The sequence below is a fragment of the Cavia porcellus genome, unplaced genomic scaffold, assembly GCF_034190915.1.
Source record: "Cavia porcellus strain 051 isolate PalLab524CR breed Dunkin Hartley unplaced genomic scaffold, mCavPor4.1 scaffold_11, whole genome shotgun sequence".
Lineage (NCBI taxonomy): Eukaryota > Metazoa > Chordata > Mammalia > Rodentia > Caviidae > Cavia > Cavia porcellus.
The window spans coordinates 39644819-39663653 of NW_026947494.1; the positions used below are offsets into that span (position 1 = coordinate 39644819).

Consider the following 18835-nt stretch of genomic DNA (forward strand, 5'->3'; position numbering starts at 1 on the left):
ACATCTAGTTTTAGAATGGATGTGAATTATTGTGTCCTTGCTAGAACTTTATATTAATTTCTCAATTTTATTTTTTTCTGTCCTTTCACATAATCCCTACGTTCCTTTGACTAATCTACTGCTATATGTCATGTGTGTTTCTCAGGGTAACCCTCAAGTTTTGAGGGCCAGGGTATTACCTTCTTCTTTGTATGCTGTTTTTCTTTCTTCTTGTTGTAAGGAAATGTGGGAGGAAAATCCAAACTATATCTGACTAAATATTCTATTACCTGCAAATATGGTCAGGACTTTATTTGAAGGTCACCTTAACTCTGAGGGAGGGAAGAGGCAAGGAAAGTATTTCTCTGGAGAAATAGTTTTAACTATAGATTTTGGTTTCTTGCACTGTGAGTTGAATATTTTTTCAAATACATTTTATTCAAACATAAGAAGAAAGGAAAAAGAAGAAGAAGAAGAAAGGAACTAAAACAAAATTTCAAAGCACATCAATCCGGGTGGGTTGAATCCTTATTAGGTAGGCACAGTGAATCTGCTCTAGCATGGCTCCTTTCTCTCCCTATCTGGACACTGAAAGGTTGTACCTTGCACATGGCAGTAGTGGCATTATCACAGAAAATCAGAAGAGATTTTACATTTCTCCTAGGATGGATTAACAGAATATTCTAGAGGGCATCATGGATTCTATGTTATTGTTTTGGTTTGTTTTAAGTACTACTAAAAATATTTTGGAATGAAGTTAACCCAAGGGAAAAGATTGTTAAAGGCCATATATCAAAGACTTTCTGGTCTCCTAGATATTTGTAACACATCAATTTATAGGCTTATGTTTTTGAAAAGGAAAATTCATACTTATCCAGAGAGAATGGCCAAATTGAAAGTAGCTATCACATAGTTGGTAGTGTATCAAACAGGACTTTCCAACTAAACAGAATCAGTAAGATGTGTGTGCGTGTGTGTGTGTGTGTGTGTGTGTGTGTGTGTGTGTATGTGTGTGTGTGTGTATGAGAGAGAGAGAGAGAGAGAGGCAGACAGACAGACAGACAGAGATAGGCAGAGACAGAGAAAGAGAAAAAGAGAGACACACAGCAGAGAGATATTACTTTTAAGGAATGTTTAAGAAATTGGCTTACATGAATGTGGGGATTAACAAATTCACAGTCTGCAGGATAGCTGGCAGATTAGAGACCCAGAAGAGAGTTAATGTTGCATTCTTAAGTTCCAAAGGTGGGCTGAGACGGAATCTCACCCTTCTTCAAAAGACCTCCAGCTTTTCTCTTAAGGTTTTCAACTGATTAGAAGATAATATGCTTTCCTCAATATCTACTAATTAAATGCTAATCATATCTAAAAAATACCTTCACAGCAACACTTACACTGCTGTTTGATCAAGCAACTGGATAGCATGGCCTTGACAAGTGGATATCTTACCTCAGCCATCATGGTGGATGTTAGACCATCATCACGGCAGCTTATTGTGATGCTCCGTGCAAGGGCACAGCTCGTGTTCTTGCTGTGAGTTAAACCTTCAGGCATTTGATGATATAGCAAGTTCTGCTAATTTATCATATTGCCACATGATTATATGAAATGAACAGTCCTTCCAGATTTCTTCCATATGTAACAGCTGTTTAATGCACACAAGAAGGCTATACAGGCAAAGGATGCTCACCATGAATGAGTATTCACTTTCCTGGAGGCACCGAACCATACAATGTGGTATTGTGCATTTATGTGACTGGTTGAATCCATCATCTATCGCTGAAGACAAGACTGTGCCTCATAGATTTAAGCAGTTGATTCATGCTTTGGAGGCTCAGTGCTTTTGGATATTTTTTTCAAATGAAGTATTTGGAGGAGATGAATGCATGGAGCAGTGGCACTGCTCAGAGCAAGGGGATTCTTCATTTGTAGACATCACTCCCAAACCTATCATTTTAAAGTTCCACACTATAAATACAAGGAAATATTTCACTTTTCTGCAGTTCACATACTTGTAACATCATATCTTCAGGATCAAACCATGAAAAACATCTAAAATTTTGGTAATTTTGAATAGGTATTGCAAAGTCCTGCTTTATGAACCACTGCCTCATAATTTCTGTGGCCTTCTTTGTTCTAAATTACTATTCTAGACTTCATCATCCCACTTATGTATCTTCTGAGGGAATAATATATTGTGGTAGGGAACAAGTCACTTGCTTAAAAAGTGAGGCTCTAAACTTAACGTCTTCTACACCTTCTTCCTGTGGCTTAGGGAAAGAGTTTCAGAGAAACATGAAAAGAAGTGGGAAATGGGATGGAGGTGGTGGGGGTCATGAGATAGAATTACTGACTGGTGATGGATGTTTGTGTTGGTAGTAATAAGTTAAAATTAATTTAGTTCATGTATAGTAAGTAGTGTATTTTTAAGAGAATGGAGAAGTATTTTATAAGGCTTTCAAGCAGATTTGTTAACATTAAAAAAAATAAATTTCCATCAAATCATATGGGTAAAACTTCATTCAGACAAACTTCATTTACAAAAACTCACAATGCTGATTAAATAATGCCTTGATTTACATGATTCTTTTATATTTGTCTATGAAAATGCTTTATTTTTCCAGTCAAGCCAAATGTCAAAATTCGAAATGTGATGGTACTTGTCTTTGAGGAGAAAATTTCACCATCTTTTCAGAAAAACAAGCATATATAGATGGAACTAGCTATAATTAAAATAAAAACCCAACAACAACAACACCGGAGGCTGTTATTAGACACTTCTAGCATGTAAGACATTGATAATTCTACAGTAATTTTTTTAGTTCTCCAGAAAACCTTTGGTGCTAGGTAATATTCTTCTCCTTTTCGTAGTTAGGGAAGGAGAAGCATAAGAAATTTGGTAATTTAAGATTATACTGCTAATAAGGAGCAGACACAGACAGTCTGGCAGGAAACTAACACTCGGGTACTCAAAGGCCCGGATATGATGCTTTCTGTTTACTCCCTGAAAGAGCAACAGTCATGCACAGACATAACAAGGTGAAAAGCATTATATAATGAGAAGTAGCAAAGCCTTTGAGAATTGTGCAACAAAGGCCTGGGACAAGACTTGCAGGGCTGCTAGACTGAAGGGTAGGCTCATGGAGAGTTGGAGCAAGGAGCTGGAAAACAAATGGGAGAGACAGGTAGTGGAAGAGCTCAAGTCCAGTCCAGATTTGGAACTTAAATCCAACAAGACTAATGGAACCCACTGCAGGTTTACGAGTATGGGAAGTTTATAATGGAAATGACTCTGGAAAAATATACAGTCTTGGTAACTTGGTTCCTTGCAGCGAGGGAAAGCAGATTTGAAGAAAGAAAGAGACTGTGCAATGCCTGCCCTGAATTCTTTTTTGCTCGGAGAATGTGGGTTAAGGTTAACATAAAATTTCTTGTAGTGCACCAAGATGGCACTGTGTGCCAAGGGCCTGCAGGACAGCCCAGGGAACTGACAGGGGCCCATCAGGATATTTTAAATTTTCAAGGAAAACAAAGCAATGCTTAATATATGTAGAATGCAGGGAAATTACTAGCTTGAGGACACTGACAGTTTCAATTTTAGATTGTACTGCATTCCTCTTAGTAATGTTATGTCTACAAAGTTGAGTTTTCTGAGATTAAAAAAAAAAAGTAGCATGCAGGATTCCACATGAATCAGAAATAGGTGGCGGCATCCACTTTTCTCCAAGGTTTGTGAAGCTGCGTGGCACATAGGAAGTGCATACAACTGATCCACTAGTAAATGAATGTCATTGTTGAAAGACAAAATAGAAGGTGTTTGCTTGTGTGAGTTCAAATGTACATGTATCTGTATGTATGTGTGTGGCCACACATGTATGAAAAAAAGTACTGAGATGCCCAAGGAGCTGTTTTAGTCTGGTTGAGATGCTATTACAAAATCGTATAAACCAGGTGGTTTGTAAAGAACAAAAATTTATTTCTCACAGCACTGAAGCCTGAGAACTACAATAACACTGTCAATTTCTGAGTCATAAATGGTGTGCTTTTGCTGTGTCCTTACAAGTTGGAAGGGAAAAAGCCTCCCTTAGGAACATTTGGCAAGGGCACCATCATTCAAGATGGCTTTGCCTTCCTGACCTAGTACCCTCCCACCTCTTAATACCAACGCTTTGAGGGGTAGACCTTTAGCATATAAATTTTAGGAGGTCCAGAAACGTTTGACCACAGCAGGTACCGTGAACTGAGAGTTTGCAGATCTCTTTATTAGGAATTATGGCTTCACTTAGTGTCTGCCACCGTTTGAAGAATGAGTTTCACCGTGTTCTCAATCTGTAGGTTTTCACAGGCTTGTGTGAAAAAAAAGGGCAAGCATGAAAGAGAAGTTAGAGAGAGAGAGAGAGAGAGAGAGAGAGAGAGAGAGAGAGAGAGAGAGAGAAAGTTTGCAAGGAATTCAACTGCATAATGCTTACTGTATTTTTTTTTTTGTTTTGGAAAGGACTTTCAGTTTAAAGAGCATAGTGACTTTTAGTCTAACCTCAAAATCTCCTGCCTGTTCGTTACTCACTTCACCCACTTGGTAAAAGGGGCATCACATCACGCCAGCAAGCTGAGCACACTCCTCCTTCCCGTTACCTCACGCTGTGCCTGTCACTGAGGCCACTTGCTTCCACCTTCCACAGCATCTCAAGCTCGTCCAGAGAGAAGTCTCTGGCCCCAGCTGTCCTTGCTCACAAGTCTCCCTCTGTCCAGTCCTAGACCTTGGCCAAGTGTAGTGGCTTCTGTCTTCCGGGGTGCATCCTTATCCTGTCTTCACCAAAATAGCCTCTGTAATCTTTTAAAAATATAAATGGAATCAAGTTATTTTCTTACTTATAACCTCCATTAACTTTTAATTTCAGTCCATGTTTTAAAAAATAAAGAATCTTAGCTACTACCCTGCCAAATAAATGCCACATAGTTTGTTATTCTTTACTTTTCTGACCCTGTCTGTATGTCTCTGAGCTCCCGGACCTGGGTTCCTTTACAATTCCTGAAGACCCCAAGCGCTTCTCCTACTCCAGCCATCTGTACTGCAGCCTGGAGCAGTCCTCCTGACCAGCACTGCAAGCCTGTCTCGCTCCTTTCATCTCCAGGCAAAAACTTCCTGGTTATTTCCTGCTTGTTGTTCCAGAAAGGAGAGAAAGGAAAGTAGACGAGCTCCCACAGTCACCAGCAGCATAGAGTCCCGAGTGACAAGGGCACGGTCACACACCTCCTCCTCTTCTCTCCCCATTATCAGCGCCCTGGGACTTGTTCCAGCAAACTGGTGGATGACTATGGACTTGGAGGCATGCAGAGATGCGCCTCCCACGAGGACAGCAAGAGGCGTATCGGAGCCTGGCGCTACAGTGGCACCCAGGTAAAACCTGAGAATAAAAACAAGCAGAGCAAAAATTCAGACAAGTGGCTGAGGCACATGAGACATTATCATATGCTAAAAAACCGGTCATCTATGACAAATATGACAAAGAAGGCTTAAATGGTGGAGGAGGAGGTGGAAGTCATTCGGGCAGCCCATTTGAGTCTGGGGTGACATGCTGGAACCCAGATGATGTCTTCAGGGAGACTTTTAGTGGAAGGAACCCGTTTTCATCGACTTCTTTGAAGACCCATTTGAAGAAGTTTTTGGGAACTGAACGAGTCCTGAGGAAGCAGAAGCCGTGGTGCAGGCTCTTTTTTCTCTGCTTTTGGTTGTTCAAGAAATCTCTTACATGTAGTAAATATTAAGTCATTGAATAAGTATTAAAATAATGATGGGAGGTGGATTTTCTGCATTTGATGCAGGATTTACTTCATTCGGGGCCCCAGGTCATGGGGGCCTCACTTCATTTTGTCCCATGTCAGTTGGAGGCAGTGGGATGGTAACTTTAAATCTATATTCTACTAAAATTGTAAATGGTAGAAAAATCATCACAAAGACAATTGTGAGAATGGTGAAGAAAGCGTAGAAGTTGAGGAAGATGAAAAGTTAAAGTCCTTCATAATAAAGGTAAGGTAAGGCTCTGCTGCTGTGCGTGGATGACAAGTAATCCAATGCACACATTTAACGGAAGTGTTAAACTGTGACAAGCACCACTTGAAGATTAAACAGGAACATTTTTTGAAGATTTCAGATGAACTCAGCTTTCAGTATGACTGTACGTAATCTAAGGTATTTATAAATATCTCATTGGAGCTTCTTTTTGTCATAGACTTTTGAGTTTATTGTTGGGATCACACAATAGGACCTTACTTTGTCTTTAAAATTGTTGTAGTCTCTGCACGAAGTTTGTTTTTTTATTAAATGTGGTCCAAGGTAAGCCTTGACTCCTGAATAGTGTTAGGACCAGATTGCATCTGCTTCCCATTGCATCTGAAATGTGAGCCAAGTAGTGTTGACCTATGAAGCTAACACGGCCAGGACGAGACAGAGACAATGTCCACTGTTTTCAGTGTTTAGTAATGAAAAATGTTAATGCGGTAATGGTAATACATTTCTGGCTCAATACAAATTTAAAGATGTTTTCTGGTTGTGCATGGATGCTGGAAATTTAGTAAAGTTTTGACAGTTATTTAAACATGCATTGTTAAGCTTAGGTTTATAAAAGCTGGTAACCTGAGTCTTTGTTATTTGTTTTAAAAAAATAGAAAAGATATGTGAATATGTTTGTTGCAACAAAACAAAACAAAATAAAACAAAACTCCACTATGATTTCCTCAACACAATTATCTTTTATTATACTGCCTGAAGCAGATTTCTTCTACATTATCTTAAGCAGAAACACTTTAATGGTCTGTACTAGTCACGAATTTTGTTTATAGCTACATGTTGTGGTTTTTTTTGACTGGCCCTACTAAACAAGAAAGCTCTCCTGGGGCAGAATTTTGTGTTTATTAAAGTATGCCCAGTACTGTTAGTGTCTTTCCATTACGTAGCTGTTCAGAGTAATCCTTGAATAACTGACATCCAGCAGGTGTGTGACTGGGTTGCAGGGTTGCAACCCACTAGATCTGTACTACTCCAGTGCTCCAGTGGCCATTCCAGCTGGCCTGGTCTCCTTGTCCTTCAACTCTAACTTTCTGATTATAAATTAACATTTCAAACTATTTTCTTTGGACCTATACTCTTTTTCTTGTCCTACAAGCTTCATTATTTTAATACTTATTAAATGACTTAATATTTACTACATGTAAGAGATTTCTTGAACAACCATTATTTTTGAACTAAAAATTTCATCCTGGCTTTTCTATTTATAGAAATCATGGCAATAATATTCTTATGAATGACAAGACATAAGGTTCTTAGCATATCTGCTAACTGCAGCACAGACGATGTTGCAAAGTAATTTTTCAATTTTCTGAAAGTAAATCTGACCTCCATCTATTCTATTAAATGTGTCACCATCATCTAAAGTCTTAGGAAAGAAACTTTATGGGGGCCTGATAGTGCTGAGAAACTATGAAAAGATGTACTATAACAAAAAAGCATTTTGAAAGAACATGCATTTGCAGTGGATATTTTCAGTGTTTTAATTTTTCTTAATGTTAGTAGAATGCACGTGTATATTATCAATTTAACACTCTGCAAATATATAATACTAATACTAATATAATATAAAACTAATCCTGTGGGCCAGGCTTTATAATAAACAGAGAAGGAAAGCAAAACCATGGAACATCACACTCCTTCCCAATGCAAAGGAGAGTAGTGCCTACCAGAGATGGGAAGGCTTTCTTTTTATTCATCTTAACTAGTGGAAATTCCATGGAGAGTATGAGAAACTTATTTAATCCTTAAAGAGTAGATCTATTTGAAACAACTAAAAAATTCTACACAAAAAGTGTAGACTAAGAAACAGCTATCCTGGGAAAATATTGATAGATAAAAAGAGGCAGCCGACTTCAGAGGTGTTTGTGGGTGACATAAGCTGTAGGGTGAACAGTTCTCTGCAACTGACATCCATTTCAGGCATTAGGGTTGCGTTCATAAACGTGGTGCATTTACAGCCAGGTGCTCTCTTCTTTCTCATCATGAGCTCTGTGTATTTCCTTATTTCTCTTTCTTCCACTCATTAAAACAACACAAAACACGGTAAGCAAATGAATGAATGCATGATAGTGTGAGCAATTTTTTCAGTACAAGAGATTCAGAAGGAAAACACGGACTCTTTCCTCTGACTCTTATGCATAGATCTCTGGCCTGGTTGAGACTGTTCAAGGTCCCCCCACCCCCACCCCAGAGAAGAGTGTGCCTGAATAGATAACTAGAGATTCAGAGACAGACATGTGGTTTCTACCATGTTTACGTTGGTGACATTTACTGAGAATAATCCTGGATCAGTATCTCTCAGCAAGCGTTTCCCATATCTTCTTAGAAGATTGTTCTGATTAAGGAAAAATGTTTCAGGGGAAGGGGTAAATTCAGGTGAAGCTGGCAGCAGTGCAAGACTGCTGACTGGAACTTTTACTTTATTTGTAACCTAATTGTGATTTCTATTTTACTTCAAATACCTCTGATTGAATAGGAAGCTGGAGGTTTAGTATTTTATAAAGATCATTCAAAATTCAGAATAGACTACGAAGTAAAGAGTGGTAAATAGCTTTGTGTTTATGTCCTTCAGTATTCAGTCAGAAGATTCAATTTAATCTTAAAAATGCAATTAAAATGTAAGTGCTTTGCACCCAGTTTAAGTCAATAGGCAGGAGATGGCACAATGCATGAGGTGCCATCAAAATAGCTGCAGAGGATTTAAAAACTTTAATGTTTGGTCTCTGCCATCACAGGCAAGAGGAGACATAATCACAGGAAATGCAAAGCTTATAAGGCAATATGTTAGAGGACTCAGCAATTTAAATTTAAATACCCAAACCCTCATTTTAATTGCAAATTACATAATTGCATTTTCATGCTTTACAATAAATGAGATGAGTTTCTTTCCAAATTGTTCTTCTCTTGGAGAGGATACTTGGCCTGAGTAAGTCATGTGTTGAAAGCCAGAGCCCAGAACCTCTAGTGAAGGCCTTTGTATTCTGGGGTTACCCAGAATACAATGTGCCTTCTGGGTGAGGTGGATTGAAAAAGTCTGTCTTGCACTAAACAACAGAAGGCACTGCTATTAGGGTGACTAATTTTGATATAAAGGAAAGGTCTTGCCTTTTCCAGTACCATGAAAACAACTTATTATATTTTCTCAGTAAATAAATGAGAATTAATTTCTACGTAATTGTACACTAAGGCTTAAAATTACACTTGAGTACTCTAAGTATTTTGGGGGAGGAGTTATGACTGATGCTTGGTTGAAGACAAGAATTTTAGGGTAGATGCTGTGGAGTGGGGAGGGGAAGAATGAGTAATTTTTATTACCTAATATCTAAATGGTATTGACTTTGGATGTTTTCTCTGACAATCAAGAGTACCAAAACATGCAAGTTAGTCCTGTGTTTAAAATCATTTTAATGGATGTGCTCTTTCTGGGTAAGCTGGATAGCTGTTACTTTAAATATTGGGAGGCTAATTTTTTCAGTAAAGTATAAACTCCAGCTGAAGTTTAATTCACTGTTGATATCCAGATATGTTCAGGAATGTCCAACAAGTTGGTAAAATAGTGGCTTCTGTTCAGTCATATTCCTTAATTCTCACAGGGGAAAATATGTCTGTAGAAAAAGAGAAAGAGGAGGGATTAGAATGGGCATCTTGATATCTGACTTAGATGTGGTTCCCAGTTAGTCCATTTACGTCTCTCTCAGCCTACTGCCATTTCTTCTTCCCTTTACTACTCCTCCTCTCTTTTCCTCTCTTCCTCCTCTCCTTCTCCTCCTCTTCCTCCTTCTCCTTTTCTTTCTCTTCTTTCTCCTTCTTTTCTTCCTCCCCCTCCTCCTCTCCCTCTCCCTCCTCCTCCTCCTCCTTCTTCTCTTCCTCCTCCTTCTTCAAATTTTATTTCCATTTGGTACAGGCTGACATTCTCTAGACACCTCTGTATTATATACACCCTTACCTCTGAAGTGGCCAGTCTAGTCAAGCTGAGTCATTCTGATTTTCCTTCCTGAGTCTCTGGAATTGAAGACATTCCAGGATAGTCAGGCAGTTGCTCCATGGAGGTAAATCACATAAACATTTGAGTTGTAGATATAGCAATAGAGACTGTCATATAAAAGGAAAGCAGAAAAGACTGGTTAGCAGAAAGAAAAAGGAGCATGAAATATATATATATATATATATATATATATATATATATATATATACCGGAAGCAAGGTCACAGTTTTGCACTCATGATTGCTGGTGACTAAGGGTAGCTTGCAGAGGAGGAGGGCAGGCTTGCACTGCATGTAGAGTCGCTTGGTGTAAAGTGTAGTACTCCAACAGAGGACATGGCAAGTAGTGGCAGTGTTGAAGGGTACTTAGAAGTGATTTTGAGTACAAGGTCAATAGATACCAAAAGAAAAGAGTACTGACAAATTGACTGACAAATATCACCTGGGGACCTCAAGCTTCAGGTGTGTAAGATTTCTTCTATGAGATGAAGAGAGTAGTGAGCCACTGAATTTCAGATAACTCGTACAGTACCGTAGTGACTCCTTTAGTAGCCCTGTTTGGTTAAAATTGCAACCTTATCAGAGCTAGAAGTTACATTTGGAAAGTAATCATTTTGAGAGTACTCAGAAAAGAATAAAGCATAGTGATTGCTTTTTTATTCAGTTATAGGTGTATTTTGGAATAAATGTCACTCAATTGTCCAGAGCCATTGATAGACTTGGCTAAATCAATTGCCTTCTCAATAACTCATTTGTTGATTTGTAAAATGAGGAATCTGGACAAGATGGTTTATATGGTGTTTCTGAGTCTGAAATCTTTATTTTCAGAAGCTATGACTATATATTACATTTTTTTTTCCTTCAAAAGCATTCACCAAAAATATTTTGTGGTAGCTGATTCATTTATTTTGTGTTTTCCCTATGCTTGCAATTTATTGTCTGCATGTATTTTATAATAAATCAATATATGTTACAATCTTTCTTATAAGATGAAGTACAAAAGGGTAATTTCCTAAGAGAAAATTTCAAAAGAATAGGTTCTTACTACAGATTTAAAAAAAAAAAAAAGCAGTAGGCAGAAATGAATCTTTGCTCTATGAGGTATGGGCCCTGAAAGCTATTATAAACATTCCTCTGGTGCATGTCAGTGGCTCGGCGGTGGAAAGAAGTCATTTGGCTGCTGTTGAAAATCTGATTTGTGTTTGCTGAAGTATTCCAGGAGCTCCTTTATAGAAACCTTCCCGAAGCTCTTACTAGCAGTGGAAGAGCTCCCATAGAGGCCCCCAAAATGGAAGGCTGGTGAGAGGATAATAAATACACCTCAACCTTTGAGAGGATACAGAGCATTATGCCCTTCATAAATCCTAGTTTGCCAGAGGAATCAAGAGAAAACAAAAGTGGAAACACAGGATGCAGAAAAAAAATGATTTCCACTGAAGAAACAAAATGAATCAGAAATAGTGTAAAAGGCTATCGTAGATGGAATCAGCAAGATGGTTTAAAACTAGCCTCAGGAAAACCTTGAGGGAGGCACAGTGTGCTCGGAAACTGTCTCCCTTCTGCTCTAAGTATTCCAGGCCTTCTTTCCTGAGATATAATTTGTGTGTGCTAAAGCGCTGTCTCAGACGCATGGATGTGGCTTGAAAATGAATTGCAAAAGCATGGCCTGTACTGTAGAATCAGAGTTCTTTAGTTTTTTGAGTTACTCTCTTTGCTTAAGCTACAATTCATATGAATTCTACAAAATATATGCATACATGTAGTTTAAAAGCTAGATACATCAGGTTAGTGATGTAGGAAGGGAGAGAGAGCTAAAGGAAATGAAGCTGAATACTGAAAAGTTACCAAATCGCTGGTGGAAACATTCATAAATGTGACTTTTTTTTTTTTTTACTATTAAAGAGACTATTTTAAATGCTCAGAATCATGTGGGATAAATGGTCATCCTTTGGGTAAAGAGTAGAGATTTTTAATTCATTGAGTGTCAAGGAAGACCACGTTATCTAGCAGTTAATGATATGCATATAGGAGTGAGATGTGGGTTTAAACCAGAAACGCCACACTTGTATGTTGTGGTAAGCATCGTTTTCTTTCTTTCCAAAGTGATCCCATGCATGTCAAAAATTGCAGTGACAAGTAGCAATAAAAAGTGTTCAGATTCTGCATATGATCTTGGTACTTGTCTTTCTGTGCCTGGCTTGTTTCACTTAGTGTAATGATCTCCAGTCCCAACCACGTTGTAGAAAATGACAGGAATTCATTATTTTTTATGGCTGAGTGGCATTCTGCCATATGTACATAGATTTTTAGACTTTTACTAGTTAATGGACACTTACGCTGTTTCCATTTTTGGCTGCTGCGAACAATGAACACAGTCCTACATATGGTGTTACAATGCACATGGGAGTGCAGCTTCCTCCTCGCATACTGACTTCATTCTGTTTGGATATATGTACCACACAGTGGGGTTTCTAGATCATATAATGGTTCTATTTTTTTTTTTTTTTGTGGTACCGGCGATGGAGCTCATGACCTTGTACTTGCCAGGCAGATGCTTATGCCACTGAGCTAAATCCCTGGCCAATGGCCCTATGTTTTTTTTTTTTTTTTTTTGGTCTTTTTCATTTTTATTAGTACCAGGGATCAAACTCACGACTGCCTGCTTGCAAGGCAGGGGCTTATGCCGCTGAGCTAAACCCCCAGCCCCGATGGCCCTATTTTTTAGAAGTTAATTTTCTGGGGACCTCTATTTTGCTTTCCATGTCATAGTAATTTGCATTCCCACTAACAGTGGGCTTCCCTTTCCCCATATCCTCACCACCACTTGTTTTCATTAGTCTTGATAATAAGCATTTTAACTAGGATGGAGTGATGGTAGCTCACTGTGGCTTTGATTTGCCTTTCCCTGATAGTGATGTTCAGCATTTTTTCATGTATCTATTGGTCACTTGTATATCTCTTTTTTGAGAAATTTCTGTTTATATCCATTGCCCATTTTTTAAAAAATATGGTTTTTGTTATTTTTTTCAAGTTCCTTATATATTTTGAGCGTCATTTCTATCAGGCATATAGTTTGCAATTTTTTCTCCCATTCTGTATGTTCTGTCTTTACTTTGTCCATTATTTCCTTTACTATGGAGAAGTTTTTTACTTTGATAGAACGCTATGTCTTACATTTGTTTTCTTTTCTATTCTTTAGGAGGTCTTCTCCAAAATTGTTTTGCCCTTTCTAGTGGTCTAAAGAAATTTCCTCTATATTTTCTTCTATGTTTTCACAGTTTCAGGTTATAAATTTAGATCTTTCACGCACTTTGAGTTGATTCCTGTAGCTGATGAGAGAGAGTGATCTAGTTTCATTCTTCTGCATGTGCATAACCAATTTATTGAAAATGTTTGGATATATGTTGTCCTTTCTCTAATCTGTGTTCTTATCACCTTTAAAAAAATCCATTGACTCCACATGCATGGGATTACTTCTATGCTCTTTGTGTTTCTTTCCTATAAAATGAAGGGACTATAATGTGTGAGGAATTATGTGCCTATTATACTTCTTTCAGCTATGACTAAGAGCTTCTGGAACCAGTGTTCTAGAAATATGTGACTTTAACAGCTGGTGCAACCTCTGTTCATTTTGAAACTTCAGTTTTCTGTAAGAGGAGGCAGCAAGTTTTGTTTCTTCAGCAGAAAAGGTGCGTGTGACCATCAAGGGCTATCTGGTACCATCAGTTGGCCTGTGATGTCTTTAAACTGTTGACTACCAGACCCTGCAAGAATTCAGACATATTTAACAGCAATCATGGATTAATGAAAAAAGTTTCAGAACTAGGGAGTAGTTTTTCTGATATGATGTTTATGTAAGACATTACATTAGACAAGCTACTTAGACTGCCAATGTTACATTTTTCTCCCTGAACCAAAAGAAAAAGAACTCAATTCTAATCACATCATCAGATGGCTGTGAGTGTTGTCTCCACATTCTTTGTACTGTCTCCAGGTATAAAACATCTATAGCATTTGTGATGGCAAGATCTCTTTTGCTCAGAAGTGATATGTCACTCACAGGTCTACCCACCTGATGAGACTAAAAGGAAAATTCTTAGCTTGTTATTTCTGTACTTGAAAACTTTCTGCTACTCCAACTATTTAAGGACGTAATCTGAAAGATGCTAACCATCACAAGCCTGTGCACTGACAAGTCATAGTGGTGGTCCAGACTCAACATCTGCCAGTTTAACAGCCCTCAAATGTGTCACACAGGTCTTTGTCACCCCCATCTCTCCGCTCTTATTTCTTTAGACACTTCCATGAGAGGCTGTCCATGAAGTCCCCTATTGCCATTATCCTGGGTTTCCCATCTGTCTTGGTTAATTTTCTCTAGTTGCTGGGACAAAATACTCAATACTCGAAAGGAGGAGAAGTTCATTTAGCTCACTGTTTCTAAGTTTTAGCCCATACTTAGCTGGTTCCAAGACAGGGTGGCATGACACCTGGCAACACCAAAAAAAGCCAGCAAGAGCAGCCAGAGAAAGAGTGAGGAAGAGAAACCATCTTTCCCTCCCTTATACTGTACACAGGCCACCTCCACTCCATGGCAGGTGCAGCACTCACAAAAATTTCCTTGCCCTCGTACAGGTTGAGAAAATTTACAAAGTAAGAACCCTGCCTCCCTGCTGAGTCTCTTACACTTCTAAACTTCTCGAGGTAACACAATATATTAACCATAACACCATCTTTTACTTTTGTCATTCTGTACCTGACATTCCCTGGAGAGCTTCCATCACCTGGTCCACTGCACCCCCCACTGGCATTAGATGTCTCCTTGGACCTCCATTGATGTTGTTTCTGCCTTTTCGGTCCAGCTTGTATGACTATAAGCACACTGGTTCCACTTCTTATGAACACTGCAATCACAACACTGAGGCCCTTAGGCTGTCATCTAAGCCCCTCAAAAGTTTGATCCCAATCTATTCCAGACAAGTGGTCTACTTTGCTCCATGGGAATATTATGCTGTGACCAAAATTTCTTTTTTAAAACATACTTCTTGCTTTAGAATAGCCTCTGCCTCTCCCCTTTTATGCACATGTCTAATCCTCACCATCCTTCAAAGTTTAACCAAAACCTCAGCTGTTCCAAAAAGCCTTCCTCGTGGAAACCTAGAAAGTGTTTTTTTCTCAACAGACTTTTATTGTTTTTCACTCTCCTTCTGCCACTGAAATGGTTTCAGATGACTTTAAAGGCAGAGTTTTAGTTTTCCTATAGATTTTGAAAATCCCATAATTTAGATGAGTTTTCTAAAATTTGATTTTATTTCTCTAAAAGTCCCAATAAAATACATAGTACTTTGGACAAAAGCTGAGTATGAGCAAACCTATAGCATAATTTTGGTTTAGCTATTAATTTTTACAAGTAGACCTAGAAGTGATGAACTGATGCTTTGAATATAATCAGAATCTGTTGCCATAGTGTTGACGATACTCTTCTTAACTACCTTGAAAGATTATTTAAAAACCTAAGTAAAGACAATGAGGCAAAATCAATATCAGCAGTAAGTGATGGCCATACTTCTGGTTCTTTTTAAAATGCCCTGGAGATCAGCACAGTTCCTCAGCTGTCTTCCCAAGAACAAGCCCAAGGTTCTATAAAACTATTTGAAATATTTCTCCTCTGCAGTATAGGAGACTTTGATATTTAAGGTGGATTTTCTGCTTGATTAGGTTGGGATCCCCTGCCCCGACTTTCCCGTGCACTGCTGCAGCTTACCCAGAATTCTCTCTGGTTCTTGGGGTTGGGGAAAGAGTGTGTGACAAGGGGCAGGTAGGAAGGACAGTAAATTGGTCTTTTCTGCCACATGAAGCTAGAACAAGTAGCAGATTCCCTCTGCACGACAATAAAGAAACAGATTGATTATTCTGCAGGGGGCGTTTTCTTTTTCAGTGTCAAACCAATCAATGTCCTACTGTGATGGCAAGAGATGCTAAACTGTAGAACCTGCTGCTTTTCAGATGAGGCAAAACCGAGCACTGCACTTAAGTCCAAAAATAACTGAGCATTATTTTCACTGGGGGCTGGGTCATTGATCCTAATGTTCCCGCCAAATGCTAACTTAGTGATTATACCATGTCTGACTAAATTACAATGGAAATTTCAAGAGAAAAGCTTTGGTTTGCCTAGAGCAAAAATGTTTTTAAAGAAACTATGTTCACTGATGACCTAGGACTTCGGGCTGAATACTTTCAAGTGTGCAAAAGCCATAAAAACACATATTCTATATTCCTATAATTGCTCTTTTTTTTTTTTTTTTTTTTTTTTTTTGCATTTGAACATGCCTAACTTCAAATCTGTTTTGGTGTAATTAAAACAGGCATAGGTCTATAATTACTGTGAATTTAATTAGTAAAACTCAAATAAACATTATGGAATAGTAGGCATATGTGTAAAACCATGTTAGTGACCAGTCCTCTTACACCAGGCATTAACCTGCTTTTCCTCTCTCCATAGGTTCTGCTTGTTCCCCTAGTTCTGGGCACCCTGCTCTGCATCACACCATGATGATCCCATGCCTGTGCTCAGCCAGAATGCAAATGTGAATCTGGAAGAAAAGTTAGATCTGGAAACAGCAATGCTGCTGAGACCACTGCAGAAATCATTCAAGTATGTTTGGGACCCAAGTACATGAGGAAGATGCTTTGGGACCCAAAGGAAAGCATTGCAATGACCAAGAATGGTAATGCTACTCTTCAAGAGATTCAAATCAAGCATCCAGGGTCCAAGTCCATGATTGAAATTAGCTGGACATGGGATAATGTATTTGGAGATGGGATCCTATCAGTAATTATTCATATGGGAAAGATGTCATCTATGGTTGAACATTTAGTAAGTCATCAGATGCACTGAACAGTGGTGATTAGTGCTTATTGCAAGGCACTGGATGATATGATCAGCCCTGTAGATAAAATCAGTAGGCACATCCACGCCAATAACTATGATATGGTGCTACACACTATCAATAGCTCAATTACTATCAAAGCAATCAGTCATTGTCCTTTCTAACTTGCAACATTGTCCTGGATTCTGTCAAGACCATACCACTTAAGAATTGTAGGAAGGAGACTGACATCAAAAAATACATATGAATAGAAAAGATAACTAGGACACCATTGAAGGCTCATGTGTTTTGCATGGAATCATGATTAACAAAGATGTGATACATTCACAACAGTAGCACTATTTAAAGGACCCTCCCAGTGTGGTACTGAATTCTCTGGCATACAAGAAAGAAGACCAGACTGTCACTGAGATTGCACAAGAGGAAGACTGCACCCAAATCCTTCAAGTGGAAAAATATAACCAGCAACTGTGAGGACATTATCCAACTGAAGCCTGATTGGCCATCACAGAAAACGGTGTTTCAGACTTAGCTCTCCACCAGCTCATGCAGGCCAATATCACAGTCAAAATCCATAAAGTCTGGGAATTGGACCAAAACCACTTTGCTAGAGCCTCTGGGACTGGGATAGTCAGCCTAGCAGAGGAACTGGGAGAAAATGATGTTGGAACAAGAGCAGGCCTTCCAAAAATCAAGATAACTAGACAGGAATAGTTTACATTCATCACTGAACGCAAAGACCCCAAGGCCTGTACTGTTCTCCTCCAGGAGGCAACAAGGAGATTCTCTTGGAAGTATAATGCTATCTCAAGTGTGCTCCTCAGCCCTTGGTTGGTGCCAGAAGGTGAAGCCTCTGAGATGGCTGGGCCCATCCTTTGACCAAAACATCCAAGGCCAGGAGTGGTGTGGAGCAAAGGCTATGAATTTTACTAATTAAATTACAGTAATTAAAATACTAATTAAATGCAGTAATTATAGACCTACACCAGCTTTTCAAGTCATTCCTCATACCCTAAGCCATCTACTTGCCTCACTTTAGTCCAAACACATCTAGGAAAACTGTGAGAACTGGGGTGTAAATGGTGAGATGGAGACTTTGGTGGACAGAACTAGGTGTGTGGGAGGCACTGTCTGCGAAGCTGCAAATGTACAAAATGGCATGGAAATGAATTTTACAGCTGAAGATGATGACTTCACCACAGGCCATAAAAGGAAGGGTAACAATTAGAACTGGCAAGGCTGGGTTCTTGATGCTGGCCAGGAGTGAATGACAGGCAAGGTGACTTCAATGCAGACCAAAGTTCACCCTTTTCCTAAGCCAGTGTGCCGGGAACACTGCGGACATCCTTGTTTGGAAAGCATACAGTTGACAGGCAGCCCCCACCTGTTCTCTCTCTGCTCCAGCTCAATTTACATAAAGCACTGATGTGTAATTCGTCCTTGCTATAAGCTCTCTATTTAGTTTGCTTCCAATGGTTAAGTCTAAGCCATGTGAAAAAGAAAAGCAAGAGAATTCACCTTGTTTTCTCCAAACTTACTATTTTAATGAATCGATTTGAGTAGTCTTTCTGTATATGCAAGTGTTTTCTTCCTAAAGTTGTGAGATATTCTCTCTTTTGCTGACCTTTGATATAAATATATGTTAATCTATACCTGCTTCAAATTCTATGGCTCAGCATTCAGACTCCCAATTAGCTTTTCCCCATTGAAACACATTCCACAGTTTCTCAATCTATTTTTCATCAACTCTTTCATTAAATCTACCCTGTACATTCACAGCATACCTTTATAATTCAGACTTCTGGGTTTATTAATGGTATTTCCTTCCAAATGATGTTTTCTTTTCCTTCATTACATTCTTTCAAATCTTGCACTTACAACCACATCTTTCTGAAGGCCCACGTCCTATATGGAAGCT

General features: G+C 38.8%; 2 pseudogenes; both read left to right on the forward strand.

Annotated features, from left to right (window-relative positions):
- The first annotated feature begins 1402 nt into the window (after positions 1 to 1402).
- LOC100730360 (dnaJ homolog subfamily B member 6-like) lies at positions 1403 to 16580 on the forward strand (annotated as a pseudogene).
- Positions 16581 to 16586: 6 nt separating this feature from the next.
- LOC111753286 (T-complex protein 1 subunit gamma-like) lies at positions 16587 to 18482 on the forward strand (annotated as a pseudogene).
- The last annotated feature ends 353 nt before the right edge of the window (positions 18483 to 18835 follow it).